General features: G+C 40.7%; 1 long non-coding RNA gene across 1 annotated transcript in view; it reads right to left on the bottom strand.

Annotated features, from left to right (window-relative positions):
• LOC148357185 (uncharacterized) overlaps positions 1 to 27,344 on the bottom strand; it is a 49,262-nt gene extending 21,918 nt beyond the window's left edge. The window contains exon 1 of the long non-coding RNA XR_015851943.1: positions 27,318 to 27,344. This is a non-coding gene — a long non-coding RNA (uncharacterized LOC148357185). The remainder of the gene's footprint in view (positions 1 to 27,317) is intronic.
• Positions 27,345 to 27,826: the final 482 nt, after the last annotated feature.

Consider the following 27,826-nt stretch of genomic DNA (forward strand, 5'->3'; position numbering starts at 1 on the left):
GTTTTTATTGTTGTGCTAAGAAATTCATTGCATCAAGGCTAACAAAAACCAAGCTGCACAGATGCTAATTGTTAGCTATGACGTTACCCACCAGGTGTTTATACATATATTAAGCATGTATACTCTAAAAGTGGTTGCTAACAAAATTAGCAAGCAAATATAGATTTGATCTAAAAGAGAGAGAAAGAGAGAGAAAAGAAAAAAGTAAAATAAAACAGAACAAGACAGAAAGAGAAAAGAGAACAGGAGAAAGAAAGAGGGGAGAGAGAGAGAATGAGACAAAAGAAATACAAGAAAAGGGGAGAGAGGAACATAGAGCGAAAAGATAGAGAATGAGAAAGAAAGAAAGAAAGAAAGACAGAAAAAAAGAAAGAAAGAAAGAAAGAGAGAAAAATAAAAATCAATTTCTAGGTCCTTTGGGAGTGGCACCTGGCTTTGGTGACATCGATTGGACATATTCAAAACTGCAGCTCGTTTTTCCCTTGCACCTCTCCCAGTGTTGTCTCACTGGCTGGATTCAAACCTTTAACAGACCTGATCCAGGTTGCTGGAAGTATTTTTGAGATTACTGGTCTAAAAGCTGACCAAAACCTCGTTGCACAGATGCTAGCTGTTATAAATGACATTTCCCACCATGTGTGCACACATATATTGAGCATGTAGCCTCTAAAAAGTGATTGTCAACATATTTAGCAAGAAAAGATCTATTTAATCGCAACATTAGCAGTGCGTTTGGACATTGTTTTCCCCCAGTTTCGTGACGCAGAGAAAGCCAGTATGACACAAACACCAAATGTACGAAGAAGGGAAAAACTCCAACACCGGGACCACCACGGTGTGGGCCAACTTCAAAACCCTCATTTTGCGACCGGGTTGCCTTCCTGTGATGTTGCGTAGCCCAGCTTGTGGAATTTACAGTCCAACTGGTCTGCCTACTAATAAAACACATGTGGACTTGTAGAGGAATGGGGAGGAAGGGCTTGTCGGGGGAGAACAGCCTCTCTCTGTATGCAAGCATTTGGAGCACAACACACACAAACACTTATGAAAGTGAGCCTGTGGGCTTACATATACATTTAAGCTCATATATACAAACAAATTATTCCCCCCCACTCTTCTAAAGCAGTATTTTTCAACCAGGGTCCCAGAGCACACTAGTGTGCTGTGAGACTTGACATGCCATAGTTCCGTACCTTTGCTTTATTCTAGGGATCAGTACCATAACTGTACGATTCATCCACAGCTGTCACAAGGTGTTGGAAAGACCCAAAAGCAGGACAACAAAGCGACGGAATAAAAAGGATGTGATCAAACCCTGACAGATGGGTGTTTATTTAACGAAAACAAAACAATTTTACTAGTGAGTGTTAATACATTAAAAATGTATCGTTTACCAAATCGTTCAAATTAGTTATTTGACTCCATTAACCAAACACAACTTACATTCGCCTAACAAAGCATGCTCGTTTCTATGGAAAAATGAACAAAAAACCGTCATTTCCACACGGGGGCACATTTAATTTCTTAAATAATAAACTCAGTGAATTCCATCGAATTGGCCAAATTAGTGTCGCTCTTCGTCGAGCCTCTCTCTCGATTGTCCCTCACGATCGATTTTCTTAAGTCCCTCCTCTGCCCACGCCTTTACACAAGCTGGCGTGCCGGCTCCTCCCATGGGCGTGCTGATTCCTCCCATGGGCGGGCCAGAGACTCCCCACGTGGACTCCACCTCATCTCCTCGATGTCTGGACCGGTCAAAACATCCCCGCGCGTTTCCATGTCACCAGGGCCTTGTTCTCCAAACATCGCCTACCATCTGCGTCAGAATTCTGTTATTAACAGAACTAAACAAAACTTTCACATTCGGAACGGCGTGACCTGTCATTGAACTTAAGCCTTCTCTGTGAAAAATCTTCATTGCATTCAATAAATGTAATTTGTTTAAAATCCTTTATAGTGAAATGTATAAAAATCCTTCAGGAGAAGGAAGGGTGAGACCTTAACTGTTGAGGAGGGAAACTTGCGTGGTGAAAATCTTGAGAGGGAGATTTCGGAGTACCATTAAAAGGTTGGATTAGAAGATCCTGGGACATTGAGGATGGAACTGGGGGGGAGTCTTGAAATCTTGAAAGGGAGGTTTAGGAGTACTTTGAAAAAGGTGGTTGGAGTGGGTGAACTTGAAACGAGGAGAGAACTGAAGAAGGAAGTCATGGGAGGAGAAGTAAGTAGTCTTGGCGGGTGAAAGCCTTCAAGAAGAAAAACAAATGAGCAACTTGTTGCTGATTTTAATTATTTTATTATTTTAAACGCCAAGAAAAGAAAAGAAAAAAATAAAGAAATACGCTTACGTTACGCCATAATGAACGAGGCTCTCAGTGAGGATGTGAGAAGTTCATTCCCAATATCCAAAGGAGTATTAAGCAGGAAGAAGAAAGATAAACAAGACAAAGTGGCTAGGGCAGAGGGGAAGCAATGAGATCGGTATTAAGTGTCATCATGATTAGCTTTGGTCAAACGTGTATAATTTCATATAATACTGATTATCTCTCAAGGAAATGGATGGCAGGGAGGAGTGGTGGAAAGCGATTGTTTTGAGTAAGTAAGAAAATGACTGTTTTAAATACAGTTCAATGCCAACCCGAACCCCCAAAAAGATGAGAAAAGAAGAGTTTACTCGAAGGCATATGTAGAAAGACATGTATGTGCACGTGCACCAAAAGTAGCTTGACAGAGGCTGCAAAGATGATTTCAGTCAGAAGGTGGCGTCAGTAAGTAAAATGTAGTTGAAGTTACAGACACCAACTTTTAGCTTGAAAAAAAATAAATAAATTGGTGTCGGAAATTGATTTGTAAACGTTTTCAGTGTACGTCGAGATTTTTAAAAAGTATGTTTAAAAAAGGTTGAGAAACAATATTTTAAACGATTAACTACACCAAACTGTTATTTTCTCATAAGATTTGTTGTAATTCACCATTTTTTCCTCTAGGTAAAGTAGTGATACTCTAATACAGAGGTAGCTAACCTTTTTGAAGCTGAGAGCTACTTTTTTTTTTACTGATTATCGCAATGGCCTTAGTGCATTTATAATGATGATAATAATAATAATGCAATTAGTGCATTATGTATATGTAAATGTAAGACGCACGTGAATGAGTGCATGTAAAATAATGGATACTTGGAGGGATGCTGTGGAAGAGGGCATATACTCCCAAGGATGAAAGGGCATTTATCATTTCTATTCATGTTATTTCATTCGTTCACACTTGTTTGTTGAAGTCGTCTCGTTGGTTGCACTTTAATGACATAGCACTCTTCTGTTATGTTCGCAACGTTTTTGGTCTTATAGTCATGTTTTATAGTTAGGCACCTTGGGCAGCTCTGTAAGTGGAAGGGGGCGGGGTCCTCAGTGTGCTGCGTGTGTGGTATCTGAATGCAACCGCAGAGAGAGTTAGAGAAAGAGAGAGAGAGGTAGAGAGAGAGGAGCAAACGTACATGGAGAATGTAAACAAAGACTTCAATATTGTCGCCTGTAGTGTGCAACATAAAAAACAATTTTAATAAAGCTGTAACGGAATACAATTATATTTTTTTGGTATCCTTATTACATAACGCCATTACATGTTTTCCATTATTCCCCAAGCCTACTAAAATGTCTATGCTGTAAAGCAGGGGTCTCCAACGTGATGTTGAAGTGCCTGCGGATCTTTTTTGAAAATAGCTCACCAGTGCTGTGTCATTGTGATTTTCCCATAAAATGATTTCTTCAATGGTTGACTGAGTCTATTCAACCCTACTTCATACCTTTCAACTAGTACGTTTATTATGCATTTTAAGATGTGTACGACGTACAAGAAAATCTGTACGGAAAAACACAAATTTGTCAATTATTGGTACCATCCTGTATACACCGACTATCACGAAACGGCAAATCAATCAAGTCAAACGAGTTTGCCGCGGTAGCCTCTATCTCGGTATCGTTTTATTCGTTGCAAACAAAGTGAGCGGTTTGATGCTATTGTGCGCATGCGTTTGCCGCCTGGGGATTTCCCATCATGCATCATTCCCATCACACGTGAACAAAGCAAAAGCAGAGCAGTGGGCCTACATGACAACATAGTTTTGAATTTTCTTTGAATACAATCATCAAGTCGGGCAGCACGGCGGGCCAGTGGTTAGCGCTTGTGCGGCACAGTTCATGTCATGGGAACCTGTCGTGGGTTCAAATCCAGCTCCAGACTTTCTGTGCAGAGTTTGTATGTTCTCCCCGTGCTTGCGTGGGTTTCCTCCGGGCACTCCGGTTTCCTCCCACATTCCAAAGACATGCATTTCAGGTGAATTGGCCGGTCCAAATTGTCCCTAGGTGTGAATGAGCGAATGAGTTGTCTGTCCCTGTGTGCCCTGCGATTGGCTGGCAACCAGTTCAGGGTGTCCCCTGCCCACTGCCCGATGATTGCTGGGATGGGCTCCAGCCCCCCGCGACCCTACTGAGGATAAGCGGTACGGCTAATGAGATGAGATGAATCATCAAGTTGCAATGGCCGAACTTGAATTAAAACGCCGTAAGTCATTCTGAACTGAAAACAACAGGCGGGGTTGATTGACTAAATTTGAAATACATGTGGTCTTAAAAAACATCGGATTTCATGTGGTAGTTGTGTAGTGAAACGAAGTCCGTCTCTATTAAGAGAACCGACTTTTTCTGCTCAACTCATTAAAGAGAGCCAGCTCTCAAACGGCTCACTTGCTTTGATGCATTATATTACGAATTATTATGTTGCATAAAAAAGTTAAGAAAAAAAGGAAGTAGAAAGAAAGAAAATGAAAAAAGACAGGTTTGTGGTTATCCCTTTAATCAATATATTACCAACAATAATTTAATTCAGAAAATGAATTCATAATTTGAATAAGAAAATGTATTGGCTACTTCATTATATTTGCATGCATTTTGTCCTTCTATAGTGAACGTCCAAGCTACTTAATTTTTGAACTTTTTAATAATAAACCTCATTCATGTCGAGCAACTCAGTGGAGGTTGACAGGTATGCTACTTCCAATTATTAACCTGGTAATAACATAGTAACAACATAGAAAAACATAGTTTTTCAAAAATGCAAAACAAACTGTATGCCCCTTGCGCTAATTATAAGCAAAAAGTAGTTCTCGGTTTGAAGAAGGTTGGAGATTCCTGCTGTACAGTCACACAAAGGGTGCGCCTATATCCTGTGTGACCAATCTAATCGCACCGTTTTTAATGATCATTTCTGCTGTCATCTGTTATAAATGTCCTGATGTTGGTCGCGTTTTGACAAAGACTCCAATCCCTCAATCACGTGACGGCACAGACAAACCGCTCTATTGTTTCTGACCCGTCCCGCATTATACTGTATGCACGTACAGATGGACAAATGGTGGGGAGTTGAAGAGTGGGGTCAAATAGGGGCTAAATCGCTGTCTGTTTAATATGAGGGTACAGTGAGATAATCAAGGAATTGCTTGGGGTCTGGGGCTAGTGTGTGCATTTGGGGTCCATAAAATATGGGTGGGAATGTGGAGGGCAAAGGGAATGTGGGAGGGGGAGTTACAATAATGAGGATTGTAATGTTTGTTTCATTTTGTGAATGTACCGTATTTTCTGGACTATGAAGCGCAAATAAAAACCCCAATTTGTCATAAATTTAAAAATATACCTTATAACCATGTATGCCTCATATATCACAGAATACAGCGAATACAGTAATTATACCACGCAAGGTTTTACGGTAACGTATTTGATTAATGATTATGCAATGCTTGATCTAATCAATAAACATCACTGACTTAAATTGCAAAACTTTTTTTGCAACGGGAATCAAACCCGAGTAGTGGCGCTGAGAGTGCAGACACTTGATCACTAGATCCACTACTGGTACAAATGACATACGACAAGGCAGTAGAACTAATTGAACTATCACACTATATTTACTTATTTGCATAGGGTATTCTGACAGAATTTTAGGGAATGGAGAAAACTGAAATTTTTACAACAAAATACTATACAAGCTCTTTACATACGCATAGATATTTATCATAGAGCTTATTGACGCACAGGTGAAGAAGTGGAGAGACTGTTTAACCTATCAGAATGCACTATACAAATCAGTGTTGCTGGCACCATGAGGACAAATAGTGTGCTAATGGGATTAGGTCTAAAGCAGAGGTCTCCAACATGATGCACTGGGGTGCCCTTAAGGACAGCTAAGGTGCCAGCAGACCTGGAAGTAGCTGTCCAGTCCTTGGTCAGTGCAATTATCTAGTAAAATGATTATTTATTGGTAAAATTAATTGATAAATTACTTGACTACAACCTATTGATAACATAAGTTGTAAATTTAGAATTGTGTGTCAAAATAGGTGTTCTTCGTGCTATTCAGTTAAAAAAAAGTAGCTGTCAGCTTGAAAAAGTTAGGAGACCCCTGCTCTAAAGCCATTTCATACATTATCTGTATCACTGGTGGTCTAGTAGTAGAGCGTAAGCGTTCTCGCCGCCACTACTCGGGTTTGATTACCAATATTTTGTGATTTGAATCAATCTTCATGTATTGCATTGGCTCTTACTGTAGTCTCAGTTTCTTGTGCCCTGTGGTATGGTGCGCCTTAAGTATGAAAATTGTCAGGACCCGAACAGTTGGTGGACCCAAATGCAACGGGAATCGAACCAGAATAGGGGCGGTAAGAGTGCCGATATTTTACCACTCGTCCACCACTGTTACAAAAGAAATACGACAAGGCAGTAAACCTTATCTCATTATCACACTATTTTGAAAGATTTGCAACTCGGCTTCTTCACCAACAAAAGCTAGAGACTAGAGAAAATCAAAAAGGCGGACAACAAAATGCGGTACAAGCTCTTTGAGGTACACATCCATATTAAGCTGGGAGTTTATAGAAAAACAGGTAAAGAAGTGGAGAGACTGTTTAACATATCAGATTGCACTATGCAAAGCAGTTTTGCTGACAACGTGAGTAAAAGTAATGTGATATTCGGAAGAAATCCAATGCCATTTCATGTATCAACTGTACCACAAATGGTATAGTAGCAGAGTGTCGGCCCCCTTAAAATGTTACTTCGAATCCTGTAGTACACAACTTTTGTCGAATTAGTATCATTACTTGTAGTCTCAATTTGACGTTCCTTATAATATGATGAGTCTTAAAGGTGGTGTCTGGAGCCTGAAATTGTGGCAATCTTATTCCTCAAGTACTATTACACTTTAAAAAAATCTTTTGGGGGGTTTGGGTTGGTGTATCTTTGCCATTTCCAGGCTACACTAACGTAAAAAAAAATAAAACGAGGATGAAATCCCACACAATCTGGTGCGCCTCGGAAAATACAGTACCCGGTACTTTATGCTTTACTCCATGTGTCAAACATGCAGCCCATGGGCCAGATCAGGCCCATCAAAGTTTTATACCCGGCCCACGAGACAATACTGAGAGATGCACAAGGGAAAAAAAGACCTGCCGTCCTCACTCCCTCTCTTTCTCTCTCTTTTTAACCCTCTCTCTCTTTTCTCTTTCTCCTCCACTCTTTCTCTTTCTTTGATTCTCTCTTACTTTCTCAAAGTGTCTCTCTTTCTCTATTCTTTCCTTTCTTTCTTTCTTTCTCTTTCTCTCTCTCTATTTCTCTCTCTTTTCTTTCCTTCTTCCTCATTCTCTCTTTCTCCCCTTCTTTGTTTCTCTCTTTCTCAAGGTGTCAATCTTTCTCTCTTCTTACCTTCTTTACTTTCTTTAATTCTTTCTTTCTTTTTCTTTCTTTGTTTACTTCTTTGTTTCTTTCTTTCTTTCTAATTATTTCTCTCTTTTTGTCTCTGTCTTTCTCTGTCTCTGTCTCTCTTTCTCCTTTTGTCTCTTTCAATCTCCCTCTCTTGTTTTCTTTCTCTAATTATTCCTCTGTCTTGCTTTCTCTCTGTTTCTCTTTCTCTCTTTTAAATCTACTAGTCATGCTGCTGTGAAAATATTTTCTTCTACCATCTGGCCCCCGAGCTCAAATGAGTTTGACATCCCTGCTTTACTCTGTATGGATAAAGAATAAAACTATGACCTGACCCTCTTCCATTCGGTCCATATATGGACATTTTCCTGTCTAGTTGCCTCATCATCCTCTGTGACCGACGCCGCGGGCCTCACCCTGGTGTGTCACCCGCTACCGCGGTGTCGATCGTATGCAGCCTACATACATAATTGATCCATTTCCATGGCGACACCGGGGAGGAGCTGACCTGACAAGATCCGGATTTGGCAGATAAAACCACGACAGTAGATGTGGGCGTAAGCCTTGGCCTTGAAAGGGACATTTAGATTAGATATTATTGCACATGCTAAACCAAGGGTCGGGAACTTTTTGACCCAAAGAGCCATAAAAGCAAAAATCTTTAAAACAATTTTTGGAGAGACATGACTATAAGACCAAAAACGTCATATATTTTTAGACAAAATTCAACAAAATCGCCAAACCCGCTCTCCATTCAAAAGCTAATTCTTCCGCGCATTTTATTTCACTGTGTTACGTTTGAGGATTTGATGAAATGTATGAAATAATAATAATGCCAGAGCCTGTGTCCAATTTTAATGAAAATATGCCACCTAAAATTTATCAAGAGTTTTGGGGCTCCTTTTGACCGTCATTTTTGTCCTAAATAATGGTTTCAAAACAAGGTGCCAACAAAGTTTTTTTGTAAGAATGTCAAAATACTGCAAACAAAAAGGATACAGTATTTACTTTTAGCACAGACGATGATGGGCAGAGAGAAGGACATATTTTTAAAATGTATGCATGTATTTGTCAGGGTATGGCACTATTGTTTGCAGATGATGCCCTACAGAGTACCCATTTGAAGCTGACCCTTACGGAAGACAAGCTTATCTTAATAAACAGAGAAAAATAGGTGGAGAAAGGACAGAGAGGAGGAAACAAAAAAAAGAGAGAGGCAGATCTCAGTAAAAAAGGACAGAATGCACAGAGAAATTGACATTTGGCCTATATCATGTGTGAAGTACATGGTAAAAATAAGTTACAAAAATATATCCTGAGCTGGACCAATACATTTCTCGTATAGTTTAAAAGTCCCTCTTTAAGATGAAATGTTCAAAACAGCACCTGAATATTTTACATCTTTAAGTGAAGGTTACCATGCTGAAATGGCACCAGATAGTAAGAATGGCCCATGGAGCCTATTTCACACTTTTCTGGCCCAGATAATAAGACATATAAAGTTATATAAACTTCACTTTCCACCTTTCTTATTCAAGATTTTATGAGGGAAGGTCAGCTTGCAAAGATAATAGTTGTAATCTAATAAATGCAATGAGGGACCTTCCAGCAACAAACAAGCGTTTTGTTGACCTCCTTACAGCTAATCCAACAGAATTGGGAGCATCCACAAGCTGACAATATAGATGTCAGTTTTAATTGTGATTAGCGCTGTATGTGTGCCAACCTTTGGCCACAACGGACAAAAGCTCCCATTAAATGTGTTTGCCGACAGACCCAATGGGGGGTGGGATGAGCTCGCAAGGGCGGGGTTCTAATCAGAGGTGGGTAGAGTAGCCAAAAATTTAACTCAAGCAAAAGTATTGTGGTTTCAGAATAATATGACTTAAATACAACAACTGACGTACCTGCCACACCATTACACTGTTATCCACTATCTCAACACCTCTACCAAATACTCTTGCAAAAGTATATATATCAAAGAAATAAACACAAGTAGCACATTTAAAGGCCCAGTACTTTTTGAGAGGCCCTCTAGACAGAACAACAAGCTAGCCCAGGGGTCGGCATCCTAAAACGTTGAAAGAGCCATATTGGACCAAAAAAATTAAGAAATTGTCTGGAGCCGCGGAAAAAAAATTGAAGACCCTATCATTAACGCAGCACATCCTGTATGTATTTATTTTACACAACTGTTAAAATGATGGAGTTGAATGTGGCACATCCTGCGGAGAATGACCTGACAACTCTGATGTATGAGACTGCCTCAAGTTTAACTTTGTTATTATATTAATAAAATAAGGATTGTTTAATTGTTTAAATAAAATGAAAGAAATGCAATTAGCAAATGCAATTTTTGATGTTGATTTGTTTTGAGGATTGTAAAAAACAACAAAGGTATATTATGTGCCCCATATCCGAGCAACAGAGTGCAATAAAACGCAGCATTTATTTGTGAAAATAAAACAGCAACCTTTTGAATAGGTAAAGTAAATGGAATTACATTCATACAGTTTAAGTTTGATTTCTGTGCAATTATTTTTCTCACTTACCTTTGGGGCCAATGGCGGATCACACATACACACATTCGTAGGTATGCTAGCTGCGTGGCTCCTTTTAAAGGGGTGGGGCTCAGGGTGCACAGCCCGGTTCTCTATGAAAGCCTCTAAGTCATGGGACACAGGAAAGGTGAAAACAAGCTAAGGAGGAATGTGCATACTTATTTAGGTAACAAGCTCAATGTAGCCTCATGTTTCGGAGTCTGAGTAGCTTTTCTTTCAAAAATTTAATCAAGTAAAAGAAAAAAGTATGGCGATTTAGAAATACTGCCAGGAGTACAGAATCTCCCAAAACATACTCAGGTAAATGTAATAGAGTAAATTTAACTCGTTACGACTCAACCAATAGGGTCGTAGGGGCACCATTTCCCGTGGTGTGTTTTGGGCAAGAAAAGCCTGGGTACGCCCATCCCTCTCCGCACCACCTTTTACTGGTGTTTATTTTCAAGTGGACAACACGTAATGAGGTTAATTGAAACGTCAAGATCGCTTCCTATGCCAAACTAAACAATGATGATTCATCCTTGAAAAAAATAAATGCAGAGATTGCAGGTATTAAAGCACACGAGACGAACTCCCTAGGGGTAGGAGCTGCTACTTTACGCTTTGGACTGCAATCGGGTTCCATTGTGAGTCAATGGGTGTAAATATCAGATATGGGCGGAATGATCAGAGATAAACAAAGGACGCAAGGATGTGAGGAACAGACTGCAGTTCCCCACATTCTATCACAAGGGTAGGGAAGATATGGCTCTTTTCACGAGTACATATGGCTCGAGGATAAAATGCTGCCGTGCAAATTTCCTCTGAAGCGTTTCAATCCGGATATGCGTGATGCGTGCATAGCCTAAGCAGTGCTTATAGTAGATTTGGCTGTTTTGCTAATTTTTGTCTTAAAATATATGGTATGGCTCTCTCTCGGAAAGAAAAATGTTGCTCTTTCGGTCAAAAATGTTCCAACCCAAGTTCTAAAGTAACAATGGGTAATAATTCACCACCAGAGGTCATTGTAGCTTAGAATGGAGCTGAATGTGTGCTATATAACGAGACACACTACTTAAGCCCGAAGGATATCACTAAATGAAATTAAGAAGCCTATTTCCATACTTTCTTGAGTAAGCAATGATGGAATTCAGCATGCACCTGCAAGTGGCTACAAAAGACTGAGTGAGCCTAGAAGCTGAAGAGGTAAAAGCTAGATTCGGTCAGAGCTGATGTAATAGGCTAACATTAGCGGCTAGCGGGAGAAGGCGAGTAAAAAATAAATGGGACTCTGCAACGTTTGCTTGCATGACCAGCTATAGAAGGCGGGTGACACCAAGCAAGAGCAGCTAACAACCACAAAAGAAGCTATAGGCGAACCATAGCCTGTAGCAGACTGGCTAACATAAGGGGCTAGAGAAGGAAACAGTGGGAAAAAGTCAAAGATGCCTGAATCACTAGACAAAGCGACAAACACATGCAGCGATCAACTACCGATGTCATGAACAAGAACAGGATCGGGACCCAAGCGCGTGATGTTTCTCACACAAGCCTTTTATTTTACGGGACATGGGAAGTCATGCACGTCAGGCAGCAGTCTGGGGTGAAACAATAGGAAGCCAGAAGCCGAAAATGCCAATTGCCCGAGTAGATATCAGACAGATGGGGTCGATACCGGACAGGAACGGGACAGACAGGATAGATAATGACACAAGATATCGAAAATAAACAGGACAAACTAGACGGGAACGAAAACTGGAGAGAATAATAAACAGGGCAACAATAGAAGGGAACGAAACTGGAAACCGATATTAAACAGGACAAAAATAAAGGGGAACAACAGGGAATACCAACAGGAAACAGGACCGAGTCTAAACCCACGTCTTGCGGGGCAGAGGTTCGTTGACGGACTGACAAAGGAAGAAAGAGCACACTGAGCTTAAAAAGAAGGAAAGCCAATCTGTCAACAAGCCGCAACCGTGACAGCCGAAGGTAAGTGAGTGTAAAGTGCTAAAAGCACCACTGGGACAAACTACCTTGGCCAAATGTTCATTCTGTATTCCGTAGTAGTAAGATTGTGGCCAAATATGTCAGCTTGTTCAAAGGTCACCTTAAAGTGTGTAGTACACTTACAAATGTTTAAATCTACACTATGAAAAAATGTTTATGAGATAGTACACATTTTTCTGCTTGTTTTTAAAATCAATGTTGTTTTATGTAAAAAGAAAAGTATTTTACAACCAGCAGGGGTCACTATATATAGTACACACTGGGCCTTTAAGAGGTAGAAAAAAAAGACTCATTTGCTCAAAACATTTTTGTGGGACAACATCAACTATTTTGCTGCATTGACACATATTCCATAAGCGGTACAGCTAATGAGATGAGACATCTGCAAATATTTACATTTGAAAGGACACAAAATTCTGAGGAATTTGTGATTAATTGATTTTAAAAACAGATTAATTTGATAATCAACCATTGGTAAGTTGATTACTTGTAGTTTTGTAGAAACCCCCTCTCAGTTGGCTCGTAATGAATGCAGGCTAAAGTGAAATGTAATGAGCGAATTATTTCGACATCAAATCAAAAAAGGATGACTCCGAAACTAAATTTGGCATCAGCCCACTTAAAACATTAGAAGACCCCTAATGAGATTAGCAAAGGGCCGCTGACTTCTACAACGGGATTTTGAGAGCTGCAGATGTACGATTGCACCATAACCCAAGCTGATGCATGCTTTCGCTTTGATTGGCCTGTTCTCATCCATCAAACTAACAGACTACCTTAATTTTGTTTTCATTTTAAATTGCACTCCTAATTGAATTCGCACACAAGCTTTTCAAAATATATATTTTTTTATATTTTAGAGCCAGCTGCCTTGCACGCATCTCAGACTACATAACATCTTACACACTGTCACGCTTTAGTTTTCCATATGTGAGAGCAGTGTTGGGCATGTAACTTCACTAAAAAGGTAATTATTTGTAGTTACTCACTACTTCTTTCGAAAAGTAACTGAGTAAGTAAGTGAATTACTCTATAGTAAAGGTAACTAGTTTCCAGGGAAAGTAATTATTTTAATTATTATCATTATTATCAATATTATTTTATTTATTATTACTTTAAAAATAAGTTGTTGTATGTCAAAGAATTTGAAATTTTCGGAGCAAATACGAAACACAGCATTTACTTTTGTAGAGATGTGAATTCCGACCCTTTTAGAGAACCAACTTTTTCAGTTCGGCTTACCGAACGAAAACAGTTTTTTCAGGTCTCAAACGGCTCTTCAGGTTGTTTTTGTTGGTTTAATCCCTACATTGCCAGTTATTATGTAAAATTATGCAGGGAATTACTTAAAAATGTCATGTCCTGCACGGTTGTCATGGCCCCCAGCTGGCCCCGCCCCTTGACACCGGCTGAGACGCATTGGACTGATTGCTCTTGGAGTACTTAAACGCTCCTTTTGGGACTGCCCGTTGCCAGATTATTGCTTAACCTTGTTGAAAATCTGTTCATGCCTGTTTGACCTGAGTAATGCCTAGATTGTAATTTTGCTGACTATGAACCTGCTTTGTTTTGTTTTTGGTCCGTTTGTGTGTTGGACAACTTTTCTTTCTCAATTAAAGTGACGGATCGTCTACGCCATTAAGTTTCAACTTATTGCTTCCCGGTCCGTTTCGTGACAAAAAAGGGGGAAAAAATAAACCAAAAGAAGACAAAAATGGAAAAAAAAGAAACAAAAAGAAAAAGAGATAAAAGAAGAAAAAAGAATAAACTACTTTTTTATGATTAAAAGATATATAAATCTTAAAAAAAGGACAAAATACAAGACAATTTTAACCTTTTTATCCTTACCAATTTAAGGTCAACAACACCAAATCCCCCCAAAAATGCATACTGATGAATCATAAGAGGAAAAAGGCGTCTCAGAGTGAAAAGCTGTTTATTGGTGGGGAGCCAGCACCCTTCGGATAGTTCCAAGACCTGGCTAATAGAAACAGTTTGTTTGCAAATAACACAAGTCGAGTGCTGTCAAATATAGGGATCACAGTTTTGGTGATTCAGACTTCATTCGCCATCTCTTTCAGGGCATTAGTAAAAATTGTATTCGTAATCGCTATCCAACTACATGGTAGTCGCTATTTTGAATGTTGACATGATCCGAAAAGATGTGACGTAAACAACTCGGAGGAGAGCGGAAAACTGTGCCTCTGAAAATGGCATCAGATGTTTCATGGGGAGCATGCCACTGTTGGCGTTCTGTAGCCAAAGTAATGCACAGCTTCTGACCATCATTAATGGTAGCGGCATTATATCTGCGGAAAAAAACAATAAACTGGATTAACGCGTTGCTGAAAAAATAGTGCTGAAATGTAACAGCTGTTTTTATAACGCTGTTACTCCCAACACAGTCTAAGAGTGACCTGCCATCTAGTCTGATATAACACTTGCAGTCTGAGTTGTAGGCCCACTTCAGGGTTGACCACCTATAACCCTGCTAGTCTTAGGGTCAGTGGACTTTGACTTGGGCAGCTGCAAAGGTGAGAACTGCCCCCAAATTCACAAACATCATCCTTCTAAGACAAGGGACCTTTTTGACCCAAATAGAATAAAACCGAAAATATTTAAAACCATTTTTTTGAGAGAGCCACGCAATATATTTTAGGACAACAAAAAAACAAAAACTTCAAGTCCACCCCTCCAGACAAAAGTTACATCTTCAGCAAATTATATTTCAAAATGTGTCATTTAATGATTTGATCAAATCTATGAAATCAACGGAATATCAACGGAAGATCCTGTGTCCAATATCAATAATATACCAATTAAAACCTCCCTCCCTCAATTACTTAAGAGTGTTGAGGCTCATTTTGATTGTCATTTTTGACCTAAATAATTGTTTCAAAACAAGGTGTAAGCAAAGTTCTCTTGTAAAAATGTCACAAAATACTGTAAACGATAGGAATATTGTCCTATTTACCTTCGGTTCGGACTGGACTGAGTGAGAAAACAAAGAGAGTGCCTTGCACTGTTTACAAAGATCAGCCGAGCTCTACCGCTCACCCAATCAAATTACTCTGAGTAGTTTGCTGGCGTTTTCACATGTGTGCAGTTCTTTCTGTGGGTTTTAATCATAAATTATCTCAACAGTGAACATACATAACTGAATGAGGTTCCATTGAAAGGATTTCTTAGCAACCTACTGCCAAAACGGAGTACGTTGATGTGGCACCCTGACTGGGAACTGTAGTTGAGAAATTGCTTTAAATATAATGGACTAAACCATGACTTTACTCAGTGGTTCATAGGTTTCACACATACCAAAATCGGGGACAAACCACCCAACAGAGAAATGTCCTACTGTCAAATTTGATCTCCAAGCCATATGTACCGTATTTTCCACACTATAGGGCGCACCGGGTTATAGGGCGCACCCCCAAAAAATAGTTTTTGGTCCTATATCTTCCATACATAAGGCGCACCGGATTATAAGGCGCTACAATGGGAACGTCGACAAAACAGTCATATAGTTCAGTCGAACTTATTACCCCCTTAACATTCCGAAAGCTTGCAAAGAAGCAAATACGTGTCGTAGACACGTGCGGATGCGGTGTCTGTACGATGTCACTCAAATGCATCGTTCCAAATATCATTCGGAAGGTTAAAGTCTTGGGATTCAAGAAATGCCAACCATTTCTTACTTTCTATTTTCTTTTTCGCTCGCAACTTTACTGTGCATATGACAATAAACACTTGGAATTGAGTTTAATTTAAAAAGAGACCCATCACAGAAACATCGAAATCACTCTGAAACAAGATACTGGGAAAATATATAGCCGGAGTAGCTCACCGAAGTCGTTGTGTTCAATAATAATGTGCAACCATGGTCCTCTTATATCCGTGAGTGTAGTAAATCCAGGAGAGTAAAATATTTACAAATACAGTACAGAATAGTAAAATACTGTTTTCTCTATGCCTTCAACCCAACATGCTATTCACATTCATCTTTTTCGGCCAATTGCAGGCTTTGTTTCGCCCCTTTAGTCTATGCGAGCCTGTAAATTATAAAAAGGATCCGCCCTCTTTACCTTCGAATATCTTTAGCCAATAGAGATCGATTCAACTGATGATTGACACATCTTTTTCGGCCAATTGCAGGCTTTGTTTTGCCCCTTTAGCCTATGCGAGCCTGTAAATGATAAAAAGGATCCACCCCCTTTACCTCCGAATAACTTTAGCCAATAGTGATCGATTCAAATGATGATTGACACATTGGTTAGCCAATGAAACGCCAGTATATAAATCCCAGCATACACCGCGGACTACTTCGCGTTTGGGGGAAAATCTAGTCGGCGGCTGCTTTGCATTAGTTGCAAGACTCTGCGACTTAATATTGATCCATATATAAGGCGCACTGTATTATAAGGCGCATGGTCAGCTTTTAAAAAAAATTAAGACTTTCAGGTGTGCCTTATAGTGCGGAAAATACGGTACTCATGAAATAAGCCATATATGGCTTGCGAGACATACTTTCCCGATCCCTGTTCTGAGGAAACGATCGATGTAACTGAGGTATTTATGGTTTCTACAGTCTTTGTACTGCCTACTTTACCAGACTATAGTGATCTATCACTCAACTCTTTGGAAGTCAGTGCCCTAAATACATTGAAGTATTGTCCCTAAGTGTCAAAACATGAAAACATATGTTGTTGTTTTTTGCTTCATTGAAAGAAACTAGGGCAGCACGGCGGCGCAGTGGTTAGCGCTTGTGCGGCACAGTTCATGTCATGGGAACCTGTCGTGGGTTCAAATCCAGCTCCAGACTTTCTGTGCGGAGTTTGTATGTTCTCCCCGTGCTTGCGTGGGTTTCCTCCGGGCACTCCGGTTTCCTCCCACATTCCAAAGACATGCATTTCAGGTGAATTGGCCGGTCCAAATTGTCCCTAGGTGTGAATGAGCCAAAGTTGTCTGTCCCTGTGTGCCCTGCGATTGGCTGGCAACCAGTTCAGGGTGTCCCCTGCCCACTGCCCGATGATTGCTGGGATGGGCTCCAGCCCCCCGCGACCCTACTGAGGATAAGCGGTACGGCTAATGAGATGAGATGATGAAAGAAATTATTCTTAATGCTTTGGCACTGCTGATCAGTAAATATCAAGGCTCTGGGAATAAATTCAATATCATAAATTCCAGGAATGGCTTTGATCAGATCTTTGCCCACGCTTCAAGGAGCCCGATTTACTCGTGTTGCTTCCTCTATACAGCATTTGAGAGTGTGCGGGCGGCCCCTGGGTGACCGAAATCGTGCGATCACATTACCTTAATGAAAATTTTTTGCAAAGTTAATGGTGCATGCATCGTTCATGCATAAGTTTGGTGTTCCTGTAATAAAATATTATTTTGCAAGCAAATATTGTTTAAATATTGGAGGCATCACAAATGCAAAAAAGCACCAATATAACAGTTCTGCTTAAAATGCATACTTTAACAAAGCCGTTTTTCTCTAAAGTTTTCTTGGATATGAGTATTTTCCCTACAGAAAATGGCTAGCATTTTTACAAATGTAGTAAAAACAGAACCTAGGAGTGGTATAAAAGCAAGGAAGCATACAATAAATGACTTGGGCAAGACACTGAATCCCTAATGCCCCCAATAAGCAGGTCGGCGCCTAGCATGGCTGCAAGGCCGCTATTGTTGCGTGAGTGTGTGTGTGAATGTGTAAGTGTGAAGCACATTTTAAAGCTCTTTGGGAGGTCTTCATTGACTTGAAAAGCGCTATATAAATGCAGACCATTTACCATTTACTTACTTAACAAGACATGACTCTTAATAAAATAGGAACGCTCTAATTGAAATTTGCGTAAGTATGATTTTATTTCCGAGCCATATGTACCTATGCAAGGAGCCATAGGTACCTGACCCTTGCTCTGGATGATTTTACCCAAGGGGATGCAAAATGAAAAGTTTTTGGTTAAGTCATCTGTCACTGGTGAAGTTTATGTTAACTTTATGACTTCCAAAAAACGTCATCTGGTTTAGAAAATATTGTGGCTTGAAATCAAGCCTGTGTTTTGTTGTTTTGTTGCAACAACAAAAGTTTGTCTTTGCAATGTTTTTTGGAGCTATTCCTAACCATAACTCTCTCCCGCTACAGTTAAGGACTCTTTGTACAGAAACATTGTGGCGAGTTGCCGCCTTCGCTCTTTTGAAATATGGACTTTTGGCACAGGAAGGTGGACATTAAGAGTAATTGTTGTTTACGCAAACGGACAATGCCGCTCTGGAGACCGACCACACGGTAGCTCAAGATGGACCGATAAAAGACGTTCTCAGAGATACAACTATTTTCCGGACTATAAGTCTCTCAGGAGTATAAGTTGCACCAGCCAAAAATGCTTAACTAAGAAGAAAAAAAACATGCATGAGTCACACTCGGTGTATAAGTAACATTTTTGGGGTAAATGTATTTGATAAAATCCAACACCAACACTATACAAGTGATCCTGGAAGTAAATTTAAAATTAAAAAATAAAATAAAGAACACGGTACAGTATAGTAACTTTATATCTTAGACACGTGTGAAATGATTAGATGCGCGTTAGTAATGATATCAAAAGTTATTCAGATAACTCTCGCAACAAAAACATACTTACCTATCATGATTACTCACCTGGGCTCGTTTGGCGCCAGCTGCTGCTTGTTGCCTGAGTGAGTCCCCTCCTATTTAAACTCAGTACGCCAGTCACTCCTTCTCAGTCCGTCAGCGAAACTCTGCATATGCAAGGCAAGCGCTTTGACTTTGGCTCCCCTCGGTCCCGTTTTCATCCATATACCACTCGTCTGTTCCTGATTTTCTCGTTTGTCTCCGGCTATCGACCCTTTTTGTCCAATTGAACACGCTCTGATCTCCCGCTCCGGCTATCGACCCGTTTTTTTGCCCCTGACCACGCTCTTCCCTCCCAGCGAATCACTTCCGCATTCAGATCACGTTCCGATCCCGTGAGCTGGTTGCTCCTCTTGTCCAGCGATCACCGGATCGCTGGCGTTTGTTTCCTCAAGATGCCAATAAACTTTTGTGTGAAACATTACGCGATTGAGTCTACGATTTGTTCTGGTTCTGACATTACCAAACCATAATCTTCACTCCAAGTTACTAGATCCAATCAAATATTCATCCTCAATGTCACGTTGACCGGTAAACAACTCCTGGCAGGTCTCCAAGGTAGACGATGCCCCTGCTTCCTCTTTCCGCTTTTATGTTGCGGTCAATGATGAATTGATCAACGCAGGTGTAACCTGCCCTCTTGCAGTTTAGTGTGAAGGTTTTTACATGTGAAGTGAAATACAGTAGTTATCCCTTAACCACTAGGGTCCTAGGGGCACCTTTTTCTGTGGTGTGTCTTGAACAAGTACAGCCTGGTGCGCCCGTCCCGGTAATAAAAAATTAAAACTCGATGATACAAAAATGTGTTAAAAATTTTACATATAAGTCTCGCCGGAATATAAGTTGAACCCCTGGCCAGACTATGAAAAAAACTGCCACTTTTAGCCCAGGAACTACGGTATTTTACATGTACCTTGTACTTACAGACAATCAATTATTGATGATAATTCTTAACTAACAAATATTATATTTGTAATACTCTTATGCAATCTTCAAACCGCCTGTATGCTTGTCATCTGCTGATAAATTAATCAGCCCTGCTGCTCCGACTCTATCCGCCATTTTTTTTTTAATCAAGCTGTGCCTCAAGCTGTTCTTTTAGCAAATTATGCAAGTCTTTGGGACAAACAGATATTTTGCTTGAAACTGTGTTTTTGACTACAAGAATTGTGAAGGTCAAACCACACCAAATGATTTGAGTAAATGAAGCACCATTAGCGCAAGAAAAGGCTTGAATTGCTTTTGGAACTAAATTAAGAAAGGGCATCTTCTGATATTTTGTTCTCTGGAGACTCTACTGAAGTCAGAGAAGGGTTTTATCTCAATTCCGGTCTCCCCTGCTGCTCCACACAGATGGTTAAGCTCTGTCAAACGGCATGAAAGTTCCCTTTAAAAAGAGGCATTTTTGTAAAAGTGGGAGAAGTCTACATCATTGGGATAGAAAAACAGCAGACGCTTTGATTTTTAGGTTGATAAATCTGTCGGTCTCTTTAACAGTGCACACTCACTGGCGAGTCAGACAAAGTTGGCTGCTGTGGCCACTGAACGATGCCAAGGCAGCCTGGTGAGGCCATAATGTTGAGTCACAGTTAACAGGAACATAGCGAGATCCCGTTCATCACACAAGCACTGCCCAAAAAACGCGCATGACGTCAACTCCAATTTTTCTGAAAACAATTCTCTATCAGAAGGTTCTGACTTCAGCCTGTCAATTCCAAGGTACACAACGCTAAACAATAGTGGGTAATGGGCGGGGCAGATGACGCCAAGCTTTGTTGACATTCTCGAGTTGGAGCTGATGCTGCACTTCGATGTAGAAATCTATGCTCGTGCACACAAACACAAAAAGCTTCTAGGGTGCCCTACTCACGTTAAAAGCCTAAATTAAGAATGTACAGGCATGACAACACTAGGTGCTGAATTGTTTACTCAAAATACAAATTGTTTTGAACTATTCTCTGGGTTTCTCGTGGTCCTAACGAAAGATGGAAAACACCATACGGATGGGGTGCCCTCTTTATTCGCATCCACGATGCACACAGTGGCAACACATCACATCTGATAACCACCTTGTGGTTGAGTGCGTGCACGTAATCCAAGATTTTGCAGCACGGCAGCCTCTGAAAGGGGTAAGGTTACATCACTGACACCCTCTACCGTTAGCCACAGGTGATCCGGCTTAAGCGGTCCGATTGAAGCTTGAGCATTATTATGTGCAATTCACATAGTTTTTGCAGTTTAGAGTGTTCCTTTGGCTGCACCACACACCCTGATCTGTACTCTTCTATAGCATCTTCTTCTGTGCTTCTTACCTCAGATTTTCCCTTATTAGGTGAGGAGGGATAAGAAATAACATTATTTTCTACCACTAGTCATTCTGCTACTCCACCTGTCAACAATATTCCTGTGGTATGGAATTCGGGCCGCATCGGCCGTCATGCAAGGCACAAGATCCGGGACTGGCAGTATAATCCTGTGGAGGTTACCACTAAGGTTGCCATTAAGGTTCAAAACTCTGGAAAGGGTTCAGCTCAGTCCACAGTGCTGAAACTTGGCCTTCTGAATATTAGATCACTAGCCTCCAAAGCTTTACTTGTCAATGACCTCATTAATGAACACAATCTTAACCTTATTGGCCTTTGTGAGACCTGGTTAAAACCAAATGAGTTTGTAGTGTTAAATGAGGCTTCTCCCCCTAACTTTGTGAGTTCGCACCTGGCATGACCATGCAAAAAAGGTGGAGGCGTTGCTCTTATATCGGAAGGTAAGTTGAAATTTACTCCTGGTACCCCTACTGTTTTTAAAATGTTTGAAGCATTTGTTATGAGGAAACTAAATATGAATAAAATTACAAAATTTTGTGCAGGCTTGGGGAGTAACGGAATACATGGAACGGCAAAAATGATGTGGGCAAGCTGTTTGGATTTATTTTCATTTTGTTTCTGTTGCATTTTATGTTAGTTTTTGCGGAGATCAAAGAGATCAAAGCCAGGAGAGGAGGAGGTTCGCCCTTAACAATTGATGTTTCAAAACTTGGAAGCACACATCATCTTTTTTATAAAATTGCTGTCTTAACCCAGAAACTCCAAACCTAATACAAGTGGAATTTTTTTGATATTGAACACGGGAGGCACATTCTTTTGGCAAGAAGAATAAGACCGCATAATGTACTTTTTCTCCCTATCTTCTCTGGTTTTCCGCGCAATACGGCATGAGGTATGACAGCTTGCTTTCCTCAAGTAAGCACTCCATCACCAGTACATATATCACCACCTCAGCACTCTGAGGGTCAGCTAGCTGATTAAGAGCTGCATATAGGCAGCATGTACACACACTTGAAACACAACACGGTTATCAGAAACGGGTGGTTTTGTCCGCTCATTCCTTTGAGGCATGCATATATGCGTAGTACATGTGTTTTTTATTGGACTTAATTTGCTTATCGGACCCAGGTTCCCACCTCTAGGGTTTATAAAACATGGATGAGAGATAATGCAGAGCGAGACCATCTTCTCATGTTACCGGCTATGATGCAGTGAAGGTTAAATGTAACTTTGGATCATGCTGCTTGGAGATGTACATAGACCACCAAAAGAGAGAGTGTTCTGACTTTGGAGCCATTGGTCCTCTATCTTAAGGAACACATAACATCTTTGTCTAAAAATGAAGAATTAGTTATGGTGCCTATAGTTGCAGTTTTCTGAATGGACATTTTGTCTGCAGAGAGATGGCTAAGAGCGTTTGAATTCATTACTTTCACATTTTATATCGTCGACAGATTGGATTGAGCGGGAAGGGAGGGATAATGGGTGGATTTGGCAAAAGTTGTAATAAAAGCAAGAACATACGTTGTCAAAGGCATCTGTTCAACGAGCTTGAACTTCCATGTTCTGGGAAAAGTGTAACATTTAAGTCTTTATGAGCACAAACTCTTGCCTTTGTTATGTGACTCACAAAGTTCTTTTATGGTACCCTTGCATATTATAATAAAGGCTAGCGGTACAACAGCTTATGACTGGGGTGGTACACCCATAAATTAATTCATCAAATTGTTGAGAAGCAAATAATTTCACTGTATAAATGACCATCAATACCTCAAGAGTGACAACATACTACTTTCTTACTCCTTTGTCAGGCCTGGGACATTGCTGACACCCTCTCCATCACCTTGTCATTTGATCTGTGTGTTTTCTTGCTCACAGAAGTGGCTTGAGTTTGCCTTTAGGCTCACTTTTCCAAACACAACCCTAAGAGGCTCATTTGTTCAAGACCCCTCCTGACGGTTATACACACCAGGTTTTCCTCGCAAAACAAAAAAAGAGACCCTGGCAATGTTGAAACTGAAAAATGACATCATTAGTTAGAGATGTGAACTAACTTGTGTGTTTCAATTTTGCTACTGGCCACAACAATGGGTTAGCAGAGGTTTAAATATTAAACAATACCATCTACAAGGGGTTTAGTATTAACTTAAGAGTGAGGTAATCACTCTTGAATTTATAAGTTGGAAAAGGGAGCAGCTACAACACACACTTAAGTGCTAGTTCTGCGGTTATTTTCAATTTTATATAAATTTGCACCGCCTTTTTCCAACTGTACCAGTTTTTCACGGAAGTACGAGACAAATCCTCTAGTTACGAGGAGATCTCGCACACTACCAAATTGAAGTGCATGCACCCGCGTTTGGGATTTCACAGTCTTACAGCCCTGCCCTGAGGGTGAAACTCCCCTCCAAACACACACAGATTGGAATGTAATTGCTTCATGCTAAAGTTTTCCATATAGTTTCAGTGGCATTGCTGTCCCATCTTAGAGGACAATTCCTAGGTACTCTTGTAATGTTAAAATGTGTCATTGATATATAAACTCATGATTGTATGTGTTTTTCCATTTATAACTTTATTATTATTACAGTAATTTATAAATCCTTCATTTATTTAGTCCTAATTAATGCACTTCATGATTGTCTCTGTGTGTTATGTGACTGGCTAGCACCCAGTTCAAGGTATCCCCTCCCACTCCCTAAAGGCGGCTCGGAAGGGCTCCATCACCCACGTTATCCTAGCGAGGGTAAGTGGCGCAGAAAATAGATGGATGGAGGATTATTCGGAATTTTTGTGTGTAATCATTTTTACTTCCTGATATTAGCACTACATTCTACATTCTTACAAGTGGTGTTTTTAGTTTGCAGTTGGGAGAAGGCCTTGACCCTTATCAATGCCTGCCAGACCTGGTTTAGACAAAGGAATGGTGTGAAGTAGGTATTTTTCAAAAAACTGTAAAATGTTTTTGTTATATCCCGCCCTCCTTGTCACGAGGTGGAAGGGGTGACCGGACCAGAACGGAGGCAGGAGGCAGGAAGGGAGAACTCAATTGCGTACGATCAAAGCTTTTATTTACCAAAATAAAAGTTGTCCAAAAACTCCGGGACAAAAAGGAACAAAAACATTCTTACACTCAGAATGGTCAGGTACAGGTTTCCTCCGAATTAAACTAAACAGGTCAAGGCATAACAGAACAGAAAAGGTATAATGAGCCAACACCCGCAATACCCACAACCCAACCTTAAATAGCAGCCATGCAATTAGCTGATCTGCTTCAGCTGGTGACCAGGGGGCGGGGCAGACCGGTCGCCAAGGCGACCATGACAGAGCCCCCCCTTTAAGGGACAGCTCCCGAGGTCCCAAAAAGAAAATATTACTACCTCGCGCCCCGGAATGGTTCGACGCTCACGATTGGGGCAACCCGTGGCAGGCAGCGGAGTCGGAGTGGCAGGCTGCGGAGTCGGACTGGCAGGCAGCGGAGTCGGAGTGGCAGGCTGCGGAGTCTGACTGGCAGGCGTCAAATCCCCCCGGGACCCCATTCGAGGCACAGCATTGGCCACGACGGGCAGGGCCGTGGTTCGAACGGGCAGGGAAGGTTACCTCAATGGGTGCTTGACAAACGGCGTCCTCCAGCTCTCCCCAAATCGCGCTGGGATCGTTCGCTGAGTTCGTTTCTGGTTGGCTCATTCTGTCACGTGGTGGAAGGGGTGACCGGACCAGAACGGAGGCAGGAGGCAGGAAGAGAGAACTCAATTGCGTACGATCAAAGCTTTTATTTACCAAAATAAAAGTTGTCCAAAAACTCCGGGACAAAACAGAACAAAAACATTCTTACACTCAGAATGGTCAGGTACAGGTTTCCTCCGACTTAAACTAAACAGGACAAGGCATAACAGAACAGAAAAGGTATAATGAGCCAACACCCGCAATACCCACAACCCAACCTTAAATAGCAGCCATGCAATTAGCTGATCTGCTTCAGCTGGTGACCAGGGGGCGGGGCAGACCGGTCGCCAAGGCGACCATGACACTCCTAGTATAAAAGTAATTGTCAGCCACTTTGACTGTGCATTTGTGAAACCACACAGACTTGCTCTGTACCTCACTTTGCACAAAATATTATTTTTAATAAAAAGCTCTATGGAACTGCTAAACTCCAACGCTCATTTGACCAGTCTCACAACCCAGATGTTAAAGGAACATGCGGAGGGAGAAAAGTAATTCCTCTTCAGTACACAGAACATTAGGGTTGATGTTCGGTCGAACATATCAATGAGCATAAACCTTGAAAAAGATTTCCCAAATGGTCTCCATTGAGTGAAGTAAACACGGTACAGCCATATCCCTACATACGAGCAACTCTGAAGACGAAAATTTTGAAATCCAAGATTTATTTTGACGGAAAGTCCAAGAACAGTGCAGTTATTTATAACAGTTATTTTTTTCTTCCTAAAAGAGTTGTTCTTCAAAAGACCTTTAGAAAGTAAAGGTGTTGCCAGTACAGCTAAAAGGGCAAAAGAGAGTGATGAATTAAAACTGAAACAGGCAAAAAAAATGTGTACATTCATTTAAAGTTACCTCAACTTTTATTTCAAGTGTACAGTAAGTGTTTCTGTATCGTCAACAGTCTCGTCCCCGTCACTATTCATGCACCCCTACATCTCCCCTAAATCATGCACACACCCATGTTACAGCGACTCCCTCCTAATAAATTCACATTTCATTTTACTAATATCATCTTATCTATCTTGTCACAGTGTTTTGTATTTATTAATATTTCAATATATTTTAGTGATCAGAAAGATGTGTTTTATAGCTTTTTAGGATCTCAACATGGATGCTTTTCAGAGGTCGGGACAAGACCAATTAGTTTTTAACAATTTTATATTGGGGAAATTTGCTCATTACACCCGCAATTCCAGCTACGAGCATGATCCTGGAATGAGTTAAGCTTTTATGAAAAGGTACCACTGTAATTGACTTGACAGTAGAGAGATACTTTATCTCTCTTCAAAATTATTGAGGAGACAATATGAAAACCATTCAGTAATGCTGCTAATAAACTTAGAGAAACACTGAAGAAGCTTCTGGAATTTTAAGCAGATACTAAATGTTCACTACATGGGAAATCCATCTTGTCAGGCCAAGAGGTACCGTAGCATAACTTTTACCAGGACATTTACGATTGATACAATTTTGCGATAAAGCATTTCCTCTCAAATGCAACAAGGAAAACCTAAAAGTATTATAGGTGCAATCACGATGCATGTCCGTTTGACAAGAACGATTTTTTTCTAGTTAGCACCCGTCAAACTATCCACAAGTCAAACTACAAGGGAACACCTGCCTTTCCCAATATGGTCAGCATAAAGGGAGTGACAAAGTATTCAGGTATGGAAGCTATGGGGGCTCAGCTGCCAAAGGTCCGACGTAGTTCACCGGATGTGATGGGTGTTTAGGGACTAGTCACCATGAGTCGTGCCTAGCACATGCACCCCTTTGGCGAGGAACTGGCACGTCCACTTGAAGGGATTAACGATTAACTCCCTCTGGGTCACCCACACCAAAAAGTCAAAGCAGAGGCATCAGGAAGTTGCGTGTACACACGCAAGTATGCCTCCTGTGAGGTGGAACGCTGACTGCTACTTTACCCCATTCAACAATTACCTCTAAGAGGTGGCAAGAATTTAAAATATGAGGAATGGCTCCTCTGAACTCCACTCACCCAGAGCTTTCCCACTCATAAAAATACCTGAATTAGTTGGCTAAGCTTATCTTGTGCTGTAGCGCATCTGACCCTCAAAAGTCCACTTGTCACTCCAAATTACTCATTTCTTTGTAAAGTGACTCATGTTGAGCATGGAGGTAGAACAGAGGCATTCGTTAAGATCCCACTTCAATTTTAGTAAGCTGTAATACATCAGTTTTAAACTCAACTTCAACAACTACATACTCAATGACTATATCAGAGTACAAGTTAAAACTCCATGTTGGACAGCGGAAACCAAATGATTCCTAGAAAAGCTCACAAACTCACCGGAGGTGGACTGATGCAAGAAGTCAGTCGTGTTCTGACGAGTCTGCTTGTTTTGGGAAACAGAGAACAAAACATGACTGGGATTCTACACTAAGGAGGGACTGAAGTCTTAAATCATGCAAGAATAGGAAGACCCATAACCTTGTCTGTATATTTTAAATCAATACCCAGTTGTGAAAATTTTGTTCCTAGGCAGTGTAAAAGCCCTGACTTGGACGTGTGACACAATGATATATGAAGGATTTATCGGACCTTTCGAACTGAATCTGTCTTGACTTGAGTGAGCTGACACAACTGATGACAGCTCAATGATAACAAGGTGCCCCTCGAAACTGACGCCCCCACAACTTCTCCCCCTTCCTTTTACTTGCACTCTTTTTCTTCCTGTGGCTCCCGTGGTGATGACACGGGATGCCATGTAAGTGGACTTGACGAATGACAGCAAAGAAGCCTAGGTGCATCTGACCATTACAATCCTATCAAATGTCCATAATCTCATAAAGAAAGGA

The sequence above is a fragment of the Urocampus carinirostris genome, chromosome 11, assembly GCF_059441175.1.
Source record: "Urocampus carinirostris isolate Australia breed hairy pipefish chromosome 11, RoL_Ucar_1.0, whole genome shotgun sequence".
NCBI classification, from domain to species: domain Eukaryota; kingdom Metazoa; phylum Chordata; class Actinopteri; order Syngnathiformes; family Syngnathidae; genus Urocampus; species Urocampus carinirostris.